We start from the raw sequence: 18,471 nt of genomic DNA, 5'->3' as shown, positions 1-18,471 counted from the left end.
TTTATTATTTTTATTATAAATGTGTGTGGTTGTTTGCTCATATGAGCAGTTTTATGTCACACACACACAATCAAATTGCTCATATGATTCTCAGACGACTAACATTGTTACCTCAGACTAAGACAGGCTACCCTTAGCTGATATATTTTATTAGTTTGATATGGGCAAAGCTACAGCACACTTTTCTGTTTGTTAGCATGTAAAACTGAACTGCCAGCAGGAGCGCTAACCCTTCATGTAGCCTACTTTGATAGCTCCCTACTTTTCCACTGTCAACTGTGAAGATTCTGAGAGCCTCGTTAAATCCTAAAAGGACATGTCAACATTAAAATACACTGGGGGGGTTCTCTATAAAGCCAGCAAAGTCTCAGTTCACAGTAATAAAGTGCTATATAAATAACCAAATTTGGATTAAAGTGGGAATTGTGTCTAGAACTGCTGAAATGTTCTACATCAATATATCACAGCACAAAGATCATGAATAATGGCTTGGTGTTTGAGATCTTCAAACACTGCAGTTCTGTTTCAGGAACCTGGTTTTCAGCTGGATCTGGGCTTCTGGATCTTCATCTGCACTGAAGAGACCAGTCTGGAAGGTCAGCGTGAGGACTCATTTATCTGAGCTTCTTCCCTTAACGCAAAGCCTCCACTTCATCATCCATGCTCTCCCATTCCTTATTCTAGAAGATCAGATGGTGTGGGTTTTCTGAGCAATTCATTTTCCGTTTGGCCTGGTGCCCTCAGTAAACCACATATGACCCTCAGCCCTACGCATGCTGGGCAGATAACAAGGTTTGGTTCATTTGGGAAAGCCCCAAGACTCTTTTTCTGTCAGATGAAAAAGAAGAAGTCATGCCGTACAGAAAGTCTCTCTTCTGAATCTCCCCTGCCTAAAGAATAAATCAAATTGATCCAACCCAGACTGAGATCATATGAGCTTCAGAGCTCTGACTATTTTAGAGCAAGGTTTAACTCTGATGGTTGGTTATTACTATGGGGACAGATAGTCATCGTCGAATTACATTCGATCTGTCAGTGAGATGGTACTTACAAGTGGGGATACTTGGGATGGTAGATGGAACATGACTTGACCAGATGTGAAGTTGCTGTGGTAGAAAACAGAGAAAAAGTTACATAAATCAAGCAGAATAAGAAGAAGGTAGGTTAATGGCATGTTTTACGAGCCATTTTCGCTCTGGTTGGTCATCGCATTTTGCTAGGCTTCTTAATAATGGATATTGCGTTTTTAGGAAGTTTAAATTACATTCGATCTGTCAGTAAGGTCGTATTTACAAGTACTTGGGATTGTAGATGCAACGGGACTTGACAAGATGTGAAGTGTAACTGTGGTATAAAAATAAAAAAAATGTACATAAATGAAGGACAATGAGGCGGAAACTCCGCGAAATGCTTGTGAAATTTAAATAGTTAAAAGGGAGCTGGAGGAGAAGGACAAGAAATAATTAACAAAGCAACACCCAAAACCAAGCTACTAAAATAGTTACAGTTTCAGATGTGGTGTAAAACACATTGTAATATGAAAACCGTAATCATAACAAAAATAATTGGCACAGAAATGGCATATTTAACACGCTGTTTTTGCTGCGTTTGGTCATCGTACTTCGATAGGCTTCTTAATAATAGATATTTCGGTATTTACTTAGTATAAATTACATTCGTTCTGTCAGTGAGGTCGAATTTACAAGTGGGGATACTTGAGATTGTAGATGGAACACGACTTGACCAGACGTTAATTGTAACGGTGGTATAAAAATAAGAAAATATAAATAAATTAAGCAGAATAAGGCGGGATTTCAGCAATAAGGTAGTGAAGTGTAAATAGTTAAAAGGGAGCTGGAGGAGAAGGACAATGAATAATTAACTATTCCATTAGCTTGGTTTTATATGGTGTTTTGTTACAGTTTCAGATGTGGTGGAAAACACATTCATATATTATTAAAAAATAATTATAATAATAATTGGGACAAAAATGGCGTCTTTTATACGCTTTTGTTGCTTCGTTTGGTCATCGTACTTTGATAGGCTTCTTAATAATGGATGTGTCGTTATTTAAGAAGTTTAAATTACATTCGATCTGTCAGGGAGGTCGAATTTACAAGTGGGGATACTTGGGATTGCAGATGGAACACGATTTAATCAGAAGTGATGTCTAACTGTGGTTTTAAAATGAGAAAATATTATGAATCAAGCAGAATGAGGCGGGAACTCAGCGAGAAGTTGGTTCAGTGAAAATAGTTAAATGGGAGCTGGAGAAGAAAAACAAGGAATATTTAACAAAACACCACCTAATACCAAGCTACTGGAATAGTTACAGTTTCATATTTGGTGTAAAACACATTGTAATATGCAAAAATAATCATAATAATAATAATTGGGACAAAAAGTGCGTCTTTTACATGCTTTTTCGCTCCGTTTGGTCATCGTACTTTGATAGGCTTCTTAATAATGGAGAAGTCGGTATTTAGGAAGTGTAATTTACATTCGATCTGTCAGGGAGATCGAATTTACAAGTGGGGATACTTGGGATAGTAGATGGAACACAACTTGACCAGTCGTGAAGTGTAACTGTGGTAGAAAAATGATAAAATATAAGAAATCAAGCAGAATGAGGCGGAAAATCAGCAAGAAGGTAAATAAGTGTAAATAGTTAAAAGGGAGCTGGAGGATAAAAACAAGGAATAATTAAAAAAACACCACCTAATACCAAGCTACCGCCGCAGGGCTGACGTAATAAACAAAATACAACATAAAACCAAGCTACTGGAATAGTTACAGTTTCAGATGTGGTGGAAAACACATTCGCATATTAATATAAAATAATTAGAATAATAATTGGGACACAAATTGAGTCTTTTACACGCTTTTGTCGCTCCGTTTGGTCATCGTACTTTGATAGGCTTCTTAATAATGGATATTTCGGAATTTAGGAAGTTTAATTTACATTCGATCTGTCAGGATAATTAACAAAACACAACCTAATGCTAAGCTACTGGAATAGATACAGTTTCATATTTGGTGTAAGACACATTGTAATATGCAAAAATAATCAAAATAATAATAATTGGGGGGAAAATGGCGTCTTTTATACGCTTTTGTCGCTCCGTTTGGTCATATGGTATATATCATATCATGGTATAAAAATGATAATATATAATAAATCAAGCAGATTGAGGCGGGAACTCAGCGAGAACTTAATGAAGTGTAAATAGTTAAAAGGGAGCTGGAGCAGAAAGACAAGGAGTAATTTACAAAAAACAAACCTAAAACCAAGCTACTGGAATAGTTACAGTTTCAGATGTGGTGGAAAACACATTCGAATATTAATAAAAATTAATTATAATAATAATAATAATAATTGGGACAAGAATGGCGTCTTTTATACGCTTTTGTCGCTCCGTTTGGTCATCGTACTTTGATAGGCTTCTTAATAATGGATATGTCGGTATTTACGAAGTTTAATTTACATTCGATCTGTCAGGAGGGTCGTATTTACAAGTGGGGATACTTGGGAATGTAGATGGAACACGACTTGACCAGATGTGAAGTGTAACTGTGGTATAAACATGAGAAAATATAATAAATCAAGCAGAATGAGGCGGGAACTCAGCGAGAAGGTAAAGAAGTGTAAACAGTTAAAAGGGAACTAGAGTAGAAAGACAAGGAGTAATTAACAAACCACCACCCAATACCAAGCTAATGGAATAGTTACAGTTTCATATTTGGTGTAAAACACATTGTAATATGCAAAAGTAATCATAATAATAAAAATTGGGACAAAAATGGCGTCTTTTATACGCTTTTGTCGCTCCGATTGGTCATCGTACTTTGATAAGCTTCCTAATAATGAATTTGTCGTTAATAAGGAAGTTCAAATTACATTCGATCTTTCAGGGAGATCGAATTTACAAGTGGGGATACTTGGGATTGTAGATGGAACACTACTTGACCAGATATGAAGTGTAACTGTGGTATAAAAATGATAAAATATTAATAAATCAAGCAGAATGAGGCGGGAACTCAGCGAGAAGGTATTGAAGTGTAAATAGTTAAAAGGGACCTGGAGAAAAAAAGACAAGGAGTACAAACAAAACTCAACCTAAAACCAAGCTACTGGAATAGTTACAGTTTCAGATGTGGTGGAAAAAACATTCGAATATTAATAAAAAATATTTATAATAATAGCTGGGACAAAACTGGCGTCTTTTATATACGCTTTTCTCGCTCCGTTTGGTCATCGTATGTTGATATGCTTCTTAATAATGGATATTTCGGTATTTAGGAAGTTTAATTTACATTCGATCTGTCAGGAAGGTCATATTTACAAGTGGGAATACTTGGGAATGTAGATGGAACAAGACTTGACCAGATGTGAAGTGTAACTGTGGAATAAAAATGAGAAAATATATACTAAATCAAGCAGAATGATGCGAGAACTAAGCGAGAAGGTAGTGAAGTGTAAATAGTTAAAAGGGACCTGGAGGAGAGAGACAAGTAGTACTAAACAAACACAACCTAAAACCAAGCTACTGGAATAGTAACAGTTTCAGATATGGTGGAAAACACATTCGAATATTAATAAAAAAATAATTCGAATAATATTGGGAAAAAACAGCGTCTTTTATTAGCATTTGTCGATCCGCTTGGTCATCGTACTTTGATAGGCTTCTAAATAGTGGATGTTTCGGTATTTAGGAAGTTTAAATTACATTCGATCTATCAGGGAGGTCGAATTTACATGTGGGATAACTTGCGATTGTAGATGGAACACGACCTGACCAGATGTGAAGTGTAACTGTGGTATAAAAATGATAAAATATAATAAATCATGCAGTATGAGGCGGGAACTAAGCAAGAAGGTAGTGAAGTGAAAATAGTTAAATGGGAGCTGGAGAAGAAAAACAAGGAATATTTAACAAAACACCACCTAATACCAAGCTACTGGAATAGTTACAGTTTCATATTTGGTATAAAACACATTGTAATATGCAAAAATAAAAATAATAATAATAATAATTGGGACAAAAAGTGCGTCTTTTACATGCTTTTTCGCTCCGTTTGGTCATCGTACTTTGATAGGCTTCTAAATAATGGATATGTCGGTATTAACGAAGTTTAATTTACATTCGATCTGTCAGAAGGGTCATATTTACAAGTGGGGATACTTGGGAATGTAGATGTAACACGACTTGACCAGATGTGAAGTGTAACTGTGGTATAAAAATGATAAAATATAATAAATCAAGCAGAATGAGGCGGGAACTCAGCGAGAAGGTATTGAAATGTAAATATTTTAAAGGGACCTGGAGCAGAAAGACAAGGAGGAATTTACAAAACAGAACATAAAACCAAGCTACAGGAATAGTTACAGTTTCAGATGTGGTGTAAAACACATTGGAAAATTAATTAAAAAAAAAAATTAGAATAATAATTGGGACAAAAATGGCGTCTTTCACACGTTTTTGTCGCTCCGCTTGGTCATCTTACTTTGATAGGCTTCTTAATAATGGATATTTCGGTATTTAGGAAATTTAATTTACATTCGATCTGTCAGGAGGGTCATATTTAGAAGTGGGGATACTTGGGAATGTAGATGGAACACGACTTGACCAGTTGTGAAGTGTAACTGTGGTACAAAAATGAAAAAAACATACATACATCAAGCAGAATGAGGCGGGATTTCAGCAAGAAGCTATTAAAGTGTAAATACTTGAAAGCGACCTGGAGTAGAAAGACAAGGAGTAATTAACAAAACACAACCTAATACCAAGCTACTGGCACAGAAACAGTTTCATATGTGTTGTAAAAAACATTGTAATATGAAAAAATAATAGTAATAATAATTGGCACAAAAAGTGCATCTTTTACATGCTTTTTCGCTCCGTTTGGTCATCATACTTTGATAGGCTTCTTAATAATGGATAAGTCGGTATTTAGGAAGTTTAAATTACATTCGATCTGTCAGGGAGATCGAATTTATAAGTGGGGATACTTGGGATGGTAGATGGAACACAACTTGACCAGATGTGAAGTGTAACTGTGGTATAAACATGAGAAAATATAAAAAATCAAGCAGAATGAGGCGGGACCTCAACGACAAGGCAATGAAGTGTCAATAGTTAAAAGTGACCTGGAGAAGAAGGACAATGAGTAATTAACAAAAACAACCTAAAACCAAGCTACTGGAATAGTTAAAGTTTCAGATGTGGTGGAAAACACATTCGAATATTAATAAAAAATAATAATAATAATTGGGACACAAATGGAGTCTTTTATACGCTTTTGTCGCTCCGTTTGTTCATCGTACTTTGATAGGCTTCCTAATAATGGATAAGTCGGTATTTAGGAAGTTTAAATTACATTCGATCTGTCAGGGAGGTCGAATTTACAAGTGGCATAACTTGACATCGTAGATGGATCATGATTTGTCCAGATGTGAAGTGTAACTGTAGTATAAAAATGAAAAAAATATACATACATCAAGCAGAATGAGGCGGGATTTCAGCAAGAAGCTATTAAAGTGTAAATACTTGAAAGCGACCTGGAGTAGAAAGACAAGGAGTAATTAACAAAACACAACCTAAAACCAAGCTACTGGAATAGTTACAGTTTCAGATGTGGAGGACAACACATTCGAATATTAATAAAAAATAATTAGAATAATAATTGGGACAAAAAGGGCGTCTTTTACACGCTTTTGTCGCTCCGTTTGGTCATCGTACTTTGATAGGCTTCTTAATAATGGATATTTCGGTATATACGAAGTTTAATACACATTCGATCTGTCAGGGAGGTCATATGTACAAGTAGGGATACTTGGGAATGTAGATGGAACAAGACTTGACCAGATGTGAAGTGTAACTGTGGTATAAAAATGATAAAAACAATAAATCAAGCAGAATGAGGCGGGAACTCAGCGAGAAGGAATTGAAGTGTAAATAGTTGAAAGGGACCTGGAGGAGAAAGACAAGGAGTAATTAACAAAACACAAGCTAAAACCAAGCTACTGGCATAGTTACAGTTTCAGATGTGATGGAAAACACATTCGAATATTAATAAAAAATAATTATAATAATAATAATTGGGACACAAATCGCGTCTTTTATACGCTTATGTCGCTCAGTTTGGTCATCTTACTTTGATAGGCTTCTTAATAATGGATATTTCGGTATTTAGGAAGTTTAATTTACATTCGATCTGTCACAAAGGTCATATTTACAGGTGGGGATATTTTGGAATGTAGATAGAACAAGACTTGACCAGATGTGAAGTGTAACTGTGGTATAAAAATGATAAAATACAATAAATCAAGCAGAATGAGGCGGGAACTAAGCGAGAAGGAAATGAAGTGTAAATAGTTTAAAGCGACGTGGAGTAGAAAGACAAGGAGTAATTTACAAAACACAACCTAAAACCAAGCTACTGGCAAAGTTACAGTTTCAGATGTGGTGGAAAACACATTCGAATATTAATAAAAAAATAATTATAATAATTATTGGAATAAAAAATGGCGTCTTTAATACGCTTTTGTCGCTCCGTTTGGTCATCGTACGTTGATAGGCTTCCTATTTATTGATATTTCGGTATTTACGAAGTTTAATTTACATTCGATCTGTCAGGAGGGTCATATTTTACAAGTGGCGATACTTGGGAATGTAGATGGAACACGACTTGACCAGATGTAAAGTGTAACTGTGGTATAAAAATGATAAAATATAATAAATCAAGCAGAATGAGACGGGAACTCGGTAAAAGGTAATGAAGGGTAAATAGTTAAAAGGGACCTGGAGGAGAAAGACAAGGAGGAATTTACAAAACACAACCTAAAACCAAGCTACTGGTATAGTTACAGTTTCAGATGTGGTGTAAAACACATTCGAAAATTAATAAAAAAATAATTAGAATAATAATTGGGACACAACTGGCGTCTTTTATACGCTTTTGTCGCTCCGTTTGGTCATCGTACGTTGATAGGCTTCTTAATAATGGATATTTCGGTATTTAGGAAGTTTAATTTACATTCGATCTGTCAGAAAGGTCATATTTACAGGTGGGATACTTGTGAATGTAGATGGAACACGACTTGACCAGATGTGAAGTGTAACTGTGGTATAAAAATGATAAAATATAAATAAATCAAGCAGAATGAGGCGGGAACTCAGCGAGAAGGTAATGAAGTGTAAATAGTTAAAAGGGACCTGGAGCAGAAAGACAAGGAGTAATTAACAAAACACAACCTAAAACCAAGCTACTGGAATAGTTACAGTTTCAGATGTGATGGAAAACACATTCGAATATTAATAAAAAATAATTATAATAATAATAATTGGGACAAAAATTACACTCCATCATTCAATGATGGATGACGTTACGGTTCGAACGTTAAAAAAAATTGATCATTTCGTTTTAAACCATTGTAAACTGCATTCGATCAGCGAGCGAGGTCGTATGTACTAGTGGGAAACTCGATATTCTAGATGTGATGTGTGATTGTGGTATAAAAATGAATATATACACATACATCATGCAGAATTAGCGGTAAACTCATAGAGAAGGTTTAACTCGCTATGCCCATAGACCAGAATTTGAAGGGTCTAACAGTTGTTTGCTGGTTATTTCAGAAAGAAAAGCATATACAAAATCATTTTTAAAAAAAACATTAATTTTTCAGACAAAGGGTTCTTCACTAAATTATGCCCAAATGTTAAAGTTCAGTCTCACGTGATGGATATTTTCTGAAATATCCAGTGGTTGTCGGCCTCATCCAATGAGGGAATATTCACCACTCCTTGAAGAGTGGAGACTCTTGACGTAGCATCCAGGTAAATTTGTTCAGTTACAAGTAAAGGAAACGTTCGCTTGACTCTCGTTTAGGTCATGACCACCCGTTGCAAGCTTGACATAATAAATAAAAAAAACCTGTGTGGAAAACGTTTAGCAGACGTCTGGCTGAAATTCTAAACTGTCTTAAGATGATTTGAGCTAGCGAGAAAGATTCTTTGCCAGTACCGTTTTTTATCACCTGTGTAGCCACATCCCTTTTCTTCTTCTGATGTTAAACGTTTTGGGCATTTCTGGTGGTGCTGTCACCTACGGTGGGTAAGGGTATCTAAACTGTAAAATGGTACAAGCCATTGGGTACACTCACAGCTATAACATCCTACTGGAATACTTGCTACTGCTCTGAGCAGTCCTGCCTCTTGCATTTGTGTTACACCAGCGCCCCTGTGTGGGTGCTCTGCTAAACTGCGGCTTAGGATCACCAACCATTCCTTCCACAAACTTACCACGCTGTTTCCGCTCCGATAGGTCATTATACGTGGCTAGGATGTTTGAAAAGGGGAATTGAGTCGTTTAATACAATTGTGAATAATATTCGATCAACCAATAAGGTCCTAGTTACAAGTGGGGAAACTCTAGATTAAAAATGAAACACGACTTTACCAGATGTATTGTGTAATTGTGGTATAAAAATGAGAAAATATGCATATATGAAGCACAATGATGCGGGAACTCAGTGAGAAGGTAGAAATGAATAAAAGACTAATCAGGAAGCTGGAGGAGAAGGACAAGTTGTAAATAGAAAAAACAGCCAAAACCGAACTGTTGGAGTACTTACAGTTTCACCTGTGGTCGAAAACACTTTCTAATAATAATAATAAAAATAATCATAATATTAACTGGCAACAATCACACCTTTCATACACTTTTCCGCTCCGTCGGGTCATGGCACGTTGCTTGGCAGTTCAAAGGAGGGAAATATACCTTTGTAAGAATTGTTAAATTACACTCGATCAATCAGTGATGTCGTATTTACACGGGGATAACTCGGAATTATAGATGAATCAAGGGTTTAGCAGGTGTGTCTTTGAGTCGTTCAGCAGAGCTCCTCTCGTTACGGTTCGAACGTAATAAAAATTGGATCATTTCTTTTTAAAAGATTGTAAACTGCATTGAAGCTGGAAGAGAAGTGTCATGCTGGCTAGACAATGACGGGTGAACACTCACAGGGACGGTGCGATGCAAGAGTTTATTCAAACAAAACAGGGGAAAACACAAGAGTGCAGCAATAACGCATGGGGTACTGACTAAACAGAACAAACGTGACAACGCAACATGGCCAAACTTGAAAGCCACCCGAGGCTGGTTAGTAGCCAGGGAAGCCAGGCGAGATAGGGAAGATAATGCTAGACCCAAACGTCACCGGCAGGGCCAGTGAAACTAAAACGGGACACCGCGCTCGTCAGGCGCAACTAAACTTACTTGACTCGAACACTAGGGAATCGGTCGCCGAATCCTCCAGGCAACCAACCTGTCAACCAAGAAGCGAACTCCTGCTGAAGGTGAATCGGCTCTTACAGAGCATACTCTAGAGAACACCATAAACAGACCTAGAATCTCTGGAACAGCGAAGCCAACATACAGCTTGGCGTAGCAAGTACAATTCTCGGCAACGAGAATGTCCGTGTTAGCTCCCTTTAGAACCCAGCTCTCAAGTGACCTAACTCAAAACATGCAATGAACGTAAATGACACACTTGAACAAACATGGCGTTGTACATAAATGGCTGTGAACATAAAAGTCCTTGAACTTGAAGCCTGTGGAGCGCGGGTCGGGCACGGCGACGCGGACCTGACAAGAAGGACAAGACGTAAAAAGAAAAAACAGCCAAAATCGAACTCGTTAAGTTTCGAACGTTATAAAAACTGTTTAATTTCGTTTTAAACCATTGTAAACTGCATTCGATCAGCAAGTGAGGTCGTATGTACTAGTGGGAAACTCGATATTCTAAATGTGATGTGTAATTGTGGTATAAAAATGAATATATACTCATACATCGTGCAGAATTAGCGGTAAACTCATAGAGAAGGAATCAAAGAATAACATTAAAGAGGGAGCTGGAGGAGAAGGTCAAGACGTAAATAAAAACAACATCTAAAATTGAGCTATTGCAGTTGGTTCTTTTCAACCTTTGGTCGAAAACACATTTTAATAAAAAATAATCATAATAACTGACACAACAAACTCACTTTTTACACGCTTTTTCTGCTTTCGCCGGTGCGCTCTATTCTAGTCTGGTGGTGCACTGTAGCTCTGCTGCTGATGCGGTGATGCCATGGTCAGGGCGGTAAATTTAAAATCCTCACACAATATGATCGACGTCTTCATACAGACATGTCATTTCTCTCCATATGCATTACTGGCAAGTAAGTACTCTTGATAAATTATCCCTAAATAAAAATCCATCAACCCTAAATTGAAAGCTTAAACCTTTATCTCTCCCGACAGATAACCCAGAAGAAAGCTCAGCCATTCCTACCGAAAGCCCCGCAGGAGGCAAGATCACAGAAGTAGACATGTTTTAATTTTCCAGTAACAAAGTTCAATGAAAGTAGCAATCTTGGTGAAGGGACACTGTGTCCTTCGCCAGATTGCAGTTGAAGACAATAGCATTTTCGGGAATGGACACGTTTTGCAAAGGTATCATAAAATGTAGGGTTTGATACCAAGCCTCAGAATTCTTTAAAAAAATAAATAAATCTCAGAAGACCTGTTAAATCAATAATGTCTCAATCACTAATTTCTAACTGGAGAAGGCTATGTCAATAATTTGAGTTCGGATGGATTTGGTAAATGGGAATTCTTTTTATTAGGACTTATTATAACGTAAATTTCTTTGAACAGATAATTTTGTGTTTTTAATGCTTAAGCTAAAGGTGAATTTTCAAAAAACTCACATACGTTGATTTTTTTTGTTTCCACAATAGTCATTAGTTAAGTGCCTCCATGTCACTGTTGGTCTCTGTTAATTGGCTAACCAGTTCTAGATATGTAGCTATGTATTTTCTTTGCTTCTCTTGTAGAGGTGTAAAACTCGAAATTCTATATATTTGGTGTTATCAATTAAAAGTAGTTTCAGTTCATACAGTTACTGTAGTGTTCTCGTGCAGTGTGTGGAAACTAACAAGCTAGGACTAAACAACAAGCTAAACCATCCAATGAAGACGTAGTAAGGTTGACCATTTACTGTCACACTTCCTCATTAGCATGCAGGTGAAAACTGTAAATAAACAATGCAAAACTTGTTCAGCATCCGAGTTCTTAATTATACATCGTGCTTAGTTGTAAACATTTGCTGTTATGAACAGTAGGTAGAAGTTACCATGGCTGCTAATATATATTAGCTGATACACAACTGAAAAAGTTTATTCTCTTTTCTGAACTTAACAAAAATCGTTTTAATATCACAACTGCTAATTTATGAACTGTAATATGTTTGAATGCTAATGAACGTAAGATATTTGATCTTTGGCAGTTCCAGATACTAGGAGACCAGGAGTTCCAGAACATTCACTCATGTCTGCCTTGTTTTGTTTGGCCGCAGAACCCCTGGAGCCGCTTAAGTGCAAACCGGATGTGACGTCACTAAACATTAGGCACCTAAATTAATTTTACAAAAAAGCTTATTGAACTTAATATCTATTAACTTTTCTTTTTTACTTAAGACAAAAATAAGAAACAACAAATCTTTAAATACTAGAAATAAAAAAAAAGAAAAGATGCCTTACACATTCACATTTACTAAAAGGGAGTTTAAAATATAGACTGAAAAGAAACTCTGATAGGATTTTGTGCAACATTATTTTATGGGACCGTATTGGCTCATCTAACAGTTTGTTGGGCATGGAATTGCGGGTCGGAACTAATGTGGCAGCAGAGACGTGCAACCCGCAAAACAATCTCATCCTACACAAGGTATAATTGTGTGTTATACAATGCATGTCTTGAACAAGATTTTTCTGTTCTAGTTTTCACTGTGTCTGACAAAAGAGAGAGAGAGAGAGAGAGAGAGAGAGAGAGAGAGAGAGAGAGAGAGAGAGAGAGAGAGAGAGGGAGGGAGAGAGAGAGAGAGAGAGAGAGAGAGAGAGAGAGAGAGAGAGAGAGAGAGAGAGAGAGAGAGAGAGCGCGAGAGAGAGAGCGAGGGAGAGAGAGCGAGGGAGAGAGACAGAGAGAGAGAGACAGAGAGAGAGAGACAGAGAGAGAGAGACAGAGAGAGAGAGACAGAGAGAGCGAGCGAGACAGAGAGAGCGAGACAGAGAGAGCGAGACAGAGACAGAGAGACAGAGAGAGCGAGCGAGACAGAGCGAGCGAGACAGAGAGAGCGAGACAGAGAGAGCGAGACAGAGACAGAGAGACAGAGAGAGAGAGACACAGAGAGAGAGAGAGAGACACAGATAGAGAGAGAGAGAGAGAGAGAGGGAGAGAGAGAGAGGGAGAGAGACCAGAGTCTGAAGGGTCTAACAGTTGTTTGCTGGTTATTTCAGAAAGAAAAACGCAAACAAAATCATTTTTAAAAGCTTTACATTTTAAGACTAAGTGTTCATCAAAATTATGCCCAAATGTTAAAGTTCAGTCTCACGTGATGGATATTTTCTGAAATATCCAGTGATTGTCGCCTCATCCACTGAGGGAATATTCACCACTCCTTGAAGAGTGGAGACTTATGACGTAGCATCCAGGTAAATTTGTTCACAGTTACAAGTAAAGGAAACGTTCGCTTGACTCTCGTTTAGGTCGTGAACCCCGTTGCAACCTGTGTGGAAAACGTTGATCAGACGTCTGGCTGAAATTCTAAACTGTCTTAAGATGATTTGAGCTAGGGAGAAAGATTCATTACTAGTACCGTTTTTATCACCTGTGTAGCCACACCCCTTTTCTTCTTCTGATGTTAAACTTCTTGGGCATTTCTGGTGGTGCTGTCACCTACTGGTGGGTAAGGGTACCTACACTGTAAAATGGTAAAGCCATTGGGTACACTTACAGCTGTCACAGCCTACTGGACTACTGGCTACTGCTCTGAGCAGTCCTGCCTCTTGCATTTGTGTTACACCAGCGCCCCTGTGTGGGTGCTCTGCTAAACTGCGGCTTAGGATCACTACCCATTCCTTCCCCAATCTTACCAGGCTCAACTTGGTTAGTTGATGTCGCCAAACCCGAAGCCTCATTCCGCTCGTCTCGCTGCCGCGAACGCTTCTGCTTTCTCCATGGCTTGATCAGCCCAAATGTCACGTTTTCTGTCGCGGTGCCATCCGCTTCTTGTAGAGCCCCTTTAACACAAACAAATGTATTCTGAAAGTCAGATATTTAAGCCTAAGATATTTTTGCTTACTCTACAATTGATTATCATTTGTGAATGAATCATTTGATGTATATAACCTTTGTAGTTTTTATCATTTCATTTAGTTTAATCATGTGTATTTTCAGCTTTTCATCTGAACATTTATTCCTAGTAATTATGATCAATTTATTCATTAATTCATCATCTGAACTTCTGCAATTTTGATGTTGTTTTAACATATCTAAAGATATATTTAAATTTCCCAAATATAATTTGGTGAATTCTATATAAGACAATAGATATGGAGGTAGAGAACCCCTGCTTATTTATGATTTTTTATTTAATTTAGTTTATCGTATATTTAAAGAAGAGATTGAGAAAAAAAAATGGCCAAAAAAATATAACCCCCACATGGCACTTATAAATGATACAGAAATAAGTGAATTAACTGATTTAGTATGATATTTCACAGTGTCTGCTTTCCCTTTCCTTCTTAACTAATGTAATATGAACTAATGGGGGTGGTGTAGTAGTAGTTACTACGCCGTTGGAACTTACCTGGAGGTGTTGTGTCCTTCTCGTGGCGAGTCCCGATTTCCAGGTGTGTGTTTTACTGGATGAAAGTTAGAGAAGCATGCTGAGATGGATGCACTGCTGAAATTGGTTTCTCTTCTGAATTGACCTGTTCCACCTTAAATGGTGCAGCTGTTTCATTCTGCCACCTATACAGTTGCAGGGGAAAGTATCCCACCCCTATTGCTATTTAGGTTGATAGGTGTATCAGCAAATATAACAAGTGCTTTCTCCAACTTCTAATTATCAGGGGGGGGGGGGGTAGTTTTGTTTGAAACTGCTGCACCATTTAAGTCAAAATCTTTAACTAATAAACCTTTTAGTGAGAAAGACACTTTTGCCCACATCTATCTCCATGAACTGTTCCTTCCCTATTCTGACAGCTTTTTAGGCATTAAATAACCCAAATAAAGGTACATGTTTCTAATAAAGCTCAAGGTAGGTGTTTCCACAATCTTTTTCACATGTAGTGCTAATTTATCTTCAGCGTGGGTCCAGCAGTGTAAGCTTTAATCATTCCTGACTGCAAGCAGACAGCTCAGTGTCCTCATCTTTGATTCCTTAATCAAATGATTCACCATGAAAATTAAAGCTCTAATACCTGTAGTGTTTCTCCACTCTCGATTCCAAACCCATTCAACACCAACACCCCCCAAACTCCACCCAAAACAGCTGTGCAACACAAGTAATTGGCCAAACAGCCAATCATGTGAGCTAACTAGCTAATCAGCTAATATGAAACCATGGGAAAATATAAAGACACAAGAAGATTAGCACTAAATTAAATGTTACCGGGGAAACTATGAGCAAAACAACACTGTAGCTGCTAGCATTAGCTTTTTAGCTCTCTGAGATGAACAAGAAACTTCTGATTTGTAGCGCAAATGTTCAGATCCCTCCAAATCATCCATTGCTGCCCCCTGGTGGCCTGGGGTTGAAGACCGGCCTTTCTTTAAATACTATATATCAGAATCAGAATCAGAATCAGAATCTCTTTATTTCACCAAGTATGTTACCCATACAAGGAATTTGTCTTGGTGAGAGCAACACGCATGACAAGTAACAAAGAAACACAGAACACAGTCTTAAACTAAAGGAAAATGACACTAAACAATAAATAGGGTAGGGGATAAATTAAAAAAAGTAGAAAGTACTAAAGGTAATAAAGGTAATAAAGAGCTGAAAAATATATTTACAGAAAAGAAAAGGACATCTGTACAGGTGTGCAAATAGTCATAGTGCAAAATAGGCAGAGTGCAAATAACTGTTCAGTCCGGTTTGGTACAGTTCAGTTGTAAGTTTAGAGGTTTACAGTGGGAGGTGACCACTGTGATTGAGGAGCGCTACAGCTCTGGGGAAGAAGCTGTTAGCATGACGTGTTGTGCTGGTTTTGATGGACCGCAGTCTTCTACCCGAGGGGAGTGTCTGGAAGAGGAGGTGTCCAGGATGTGAGGGGTCAGATGTAATCTTGCCAGCCCGCTTCCTCATCCTGCTGGAGTAGATCTGCTGAAGTGATGGCAGGTTACATCCTATGATCCTCTCTGCTGTCCTGATGATGCGCTGGAGTTTGGTTCTTTCTTGTGAGGTGGAGGAACCAAACCAGATAGTTATGGAGGCTGTGATAATGGACTCGATGATCGCTGTGTAGAACTGGATCATCAGGGTCTGTGGCAGGTTGAATTTCTTGAGCTGTCTCAAGAAGTACATTCTTTGTTGAGCTTTCTTGATGATGGAGATGGTGTTTTTCTCCCATTTCAAGTCTCTGGAAATGGTGGTGCCCAGGAACTTGAGTGACTCCACCATTGATACTGCAGTGTTGTTGATGTGGAGGGGGGGAAGGGTGGGTGGATTGCGTCGGAAGTCCACCACCATCTCTACAGTCTTTTCTGTGTTTAGCAGCAGGTGGTTGTTGCTGCACCAGGACACCAGCTGCTCAATTTCCTTTCTGTAAGCAGACTCATCACCGTTGGCTATGAGGCCCACCAGAGTGGAGTCATCTGCAAATTTCAGGATCTTTACAGCTGGATCTTTGGAGACACAATCATTAGTGTAGAGGCTGAAGAGAAGGGGTGAAAGAACACAACCCTGAGGGACTCCAGTACTGAGTGTCCGGAGGTCTGAATTGTGCTTCCCCAGCCGCACCTGCTGTCTCCTGTCTGTCAGAAAATCCACGATCCACCGACACATGGAGTCTGGCACTGACAGCTGGGAGAGCTTGGCCTGAAGAAGCTGCGGCACAACAGTGTTAAAGGCCGAGCTAAAGTCCACAAACAAAACCCTAGCATAGTTTCCATGGCTGTCGAGGTGTTGCAGGATAAAGTGCAGGGTCAGGTTGACCACATCATCGACAGACCTGTTTGCTCGGTACGCAAACTGCAGGGGGTCCAGCAGGGGATCTGTGATGGACTTCAGGTGGGCTAGGATCAGGCGTTCAAAGACCTTCATGACTACAGAGGTCAGGGCGACAGGCCTGTAATCATTCAGTCCGGTGATGGTGGATTTCTTGGGAACTGGAATGATGGTGGAGGTTTTGAAGCAGGCTGGAACAGAGCAGAGTTCCAGTGATCTGTTAAAAATGTCTGTAAACACTGGAGCTAGTTGGTCACAGCAGTGTTTTAGGGTGGATGGAGAGACTGAGTCGGGCCCGGGGGCTTTCCTCACCTTCTGTCTGCTGAAGAGCCTGTGAACATCCTGCCGGTTGATGCAGAGATGAGCAGGAGGCAGAGGTGAGAGGGCCAGTGTGGGGGTGGAGGTGGAGGGGGGTGATGGGTGGTAGACGGTCCGATTGTCTTTTGTGAGTTCAAATCTGCAGTAGAACTCATTCAGGTCGTTGGTGAGGTGTCGGTCGTTCAGGAGGAGGGGGGTCTTTCTCACCTTGTGACCAGTGAGAAGCTGTAGGCCTTTCCAGGCTGAAGATGGGTCGTTAGCAGTGATGTGTCTGTTCAGCTGCTCTGAGTACTTGCTCTTCGCAGCTCTAATCCCTTTCTCCAGTCTGTATTTGGCCTCCTTAAAGACAGTTCTATCTCCACTCCTGAACGCTTCCTCCTTTTCCCTCCGAAGCTGTTTGAGTTCAGCAGTAAACCAGGGTTTGTTGTTACTGTATCTCACCTGTGATTTAGTTGAGATACAGCTGTCTTCACAGAAACTGATGTATGACGTCACAGTGTCTGTGTATTCGTCCAGTCCGTCTGTCGCCTCCTCAAACACAGCCCAGTCTGTGGATTCGAAGCAGCCCTGCAGCTTCTCAATATATCTTGTTTTGGTGGTCCAGTTAAAAGCGAATGTAGTCTGAGGCAGGCTACTGATCTTAAAGGACCAGAACGTGGCTAGCTGCGCTAACCCAACATTTCTACAGGCTATTTAATGTTATTTACAGCTATTAGGAACAGGGTTTCTGGGGGCGCACTTCTCGGCTCATTTTAGTGAACTTTCTCTTTACCACACTGCAACTCTAAAAGGGATTGATAATGAGCGGAATAGCTCAGGCTAAGACAGGCTAACCCTAGCCAACAGGTTTAGCTCAGGCTAAGACAGGCTAACCTTATTTAACAGGTTTAACTCAGGCTAAGACAGGCTAACCTTATTTAACAGGTTCAGCTCAGGCTAAGACAGGCTAACCTTATTTAACAGGTTCAACTCCGGCTAAGACAGGCTAACCTTATTTAACAGGTTTAACTCCGGCTAAGACAGACTAACTCTATTTAAAAGGTTTAACTCAGGCTAAGACAGGCTAACCTTATTTAACAGGTTTAGCTCAGGCT

General features: G+C 38.9%; 1 long non-coding RNA gene across 1 annotated transcript; it reads right to left on the bottom strand.

Moving 5' to 3' along the window:
* Positions 1-13,784: 13,784 nt before the first annotated feature.
* Positions 13,785-14,946, bottom strand: LOC140538944 (uncharacterized). Its single transcript, XR_011977805.1, has 3 exons — positions 14,696-14,946; positions 13,980-14,126; positions 13,785-13,807 (listed from the first exon to the last, which is right to left on the bottom strand). It is a non-coding gene; the product is annotated as an uncharacterized lncRNA (long non-coding RNA).
* Between the last annotated feature and the right edge of the window lie 3,525 nt (positions 14,947-18,471).

This window comes from Salminus brasiliensis, chromosome 18 (genome assembly GCF_030463535.1).
Source record: "Salminus brasiliensis chromosome 18, fSalBra1.hap2, whole genome shotgun sequence".
In the NCBI taxonomy this organism is placed as follows: Eukaryota; Metazoa; Chordata; class Actinopteri; order Characiformes; family Bryconidae; genus Salminus; species Salminus brasiliensis.
This window is presented reverse-complemented; position numbering and strand designations above follow the sequence as displayed.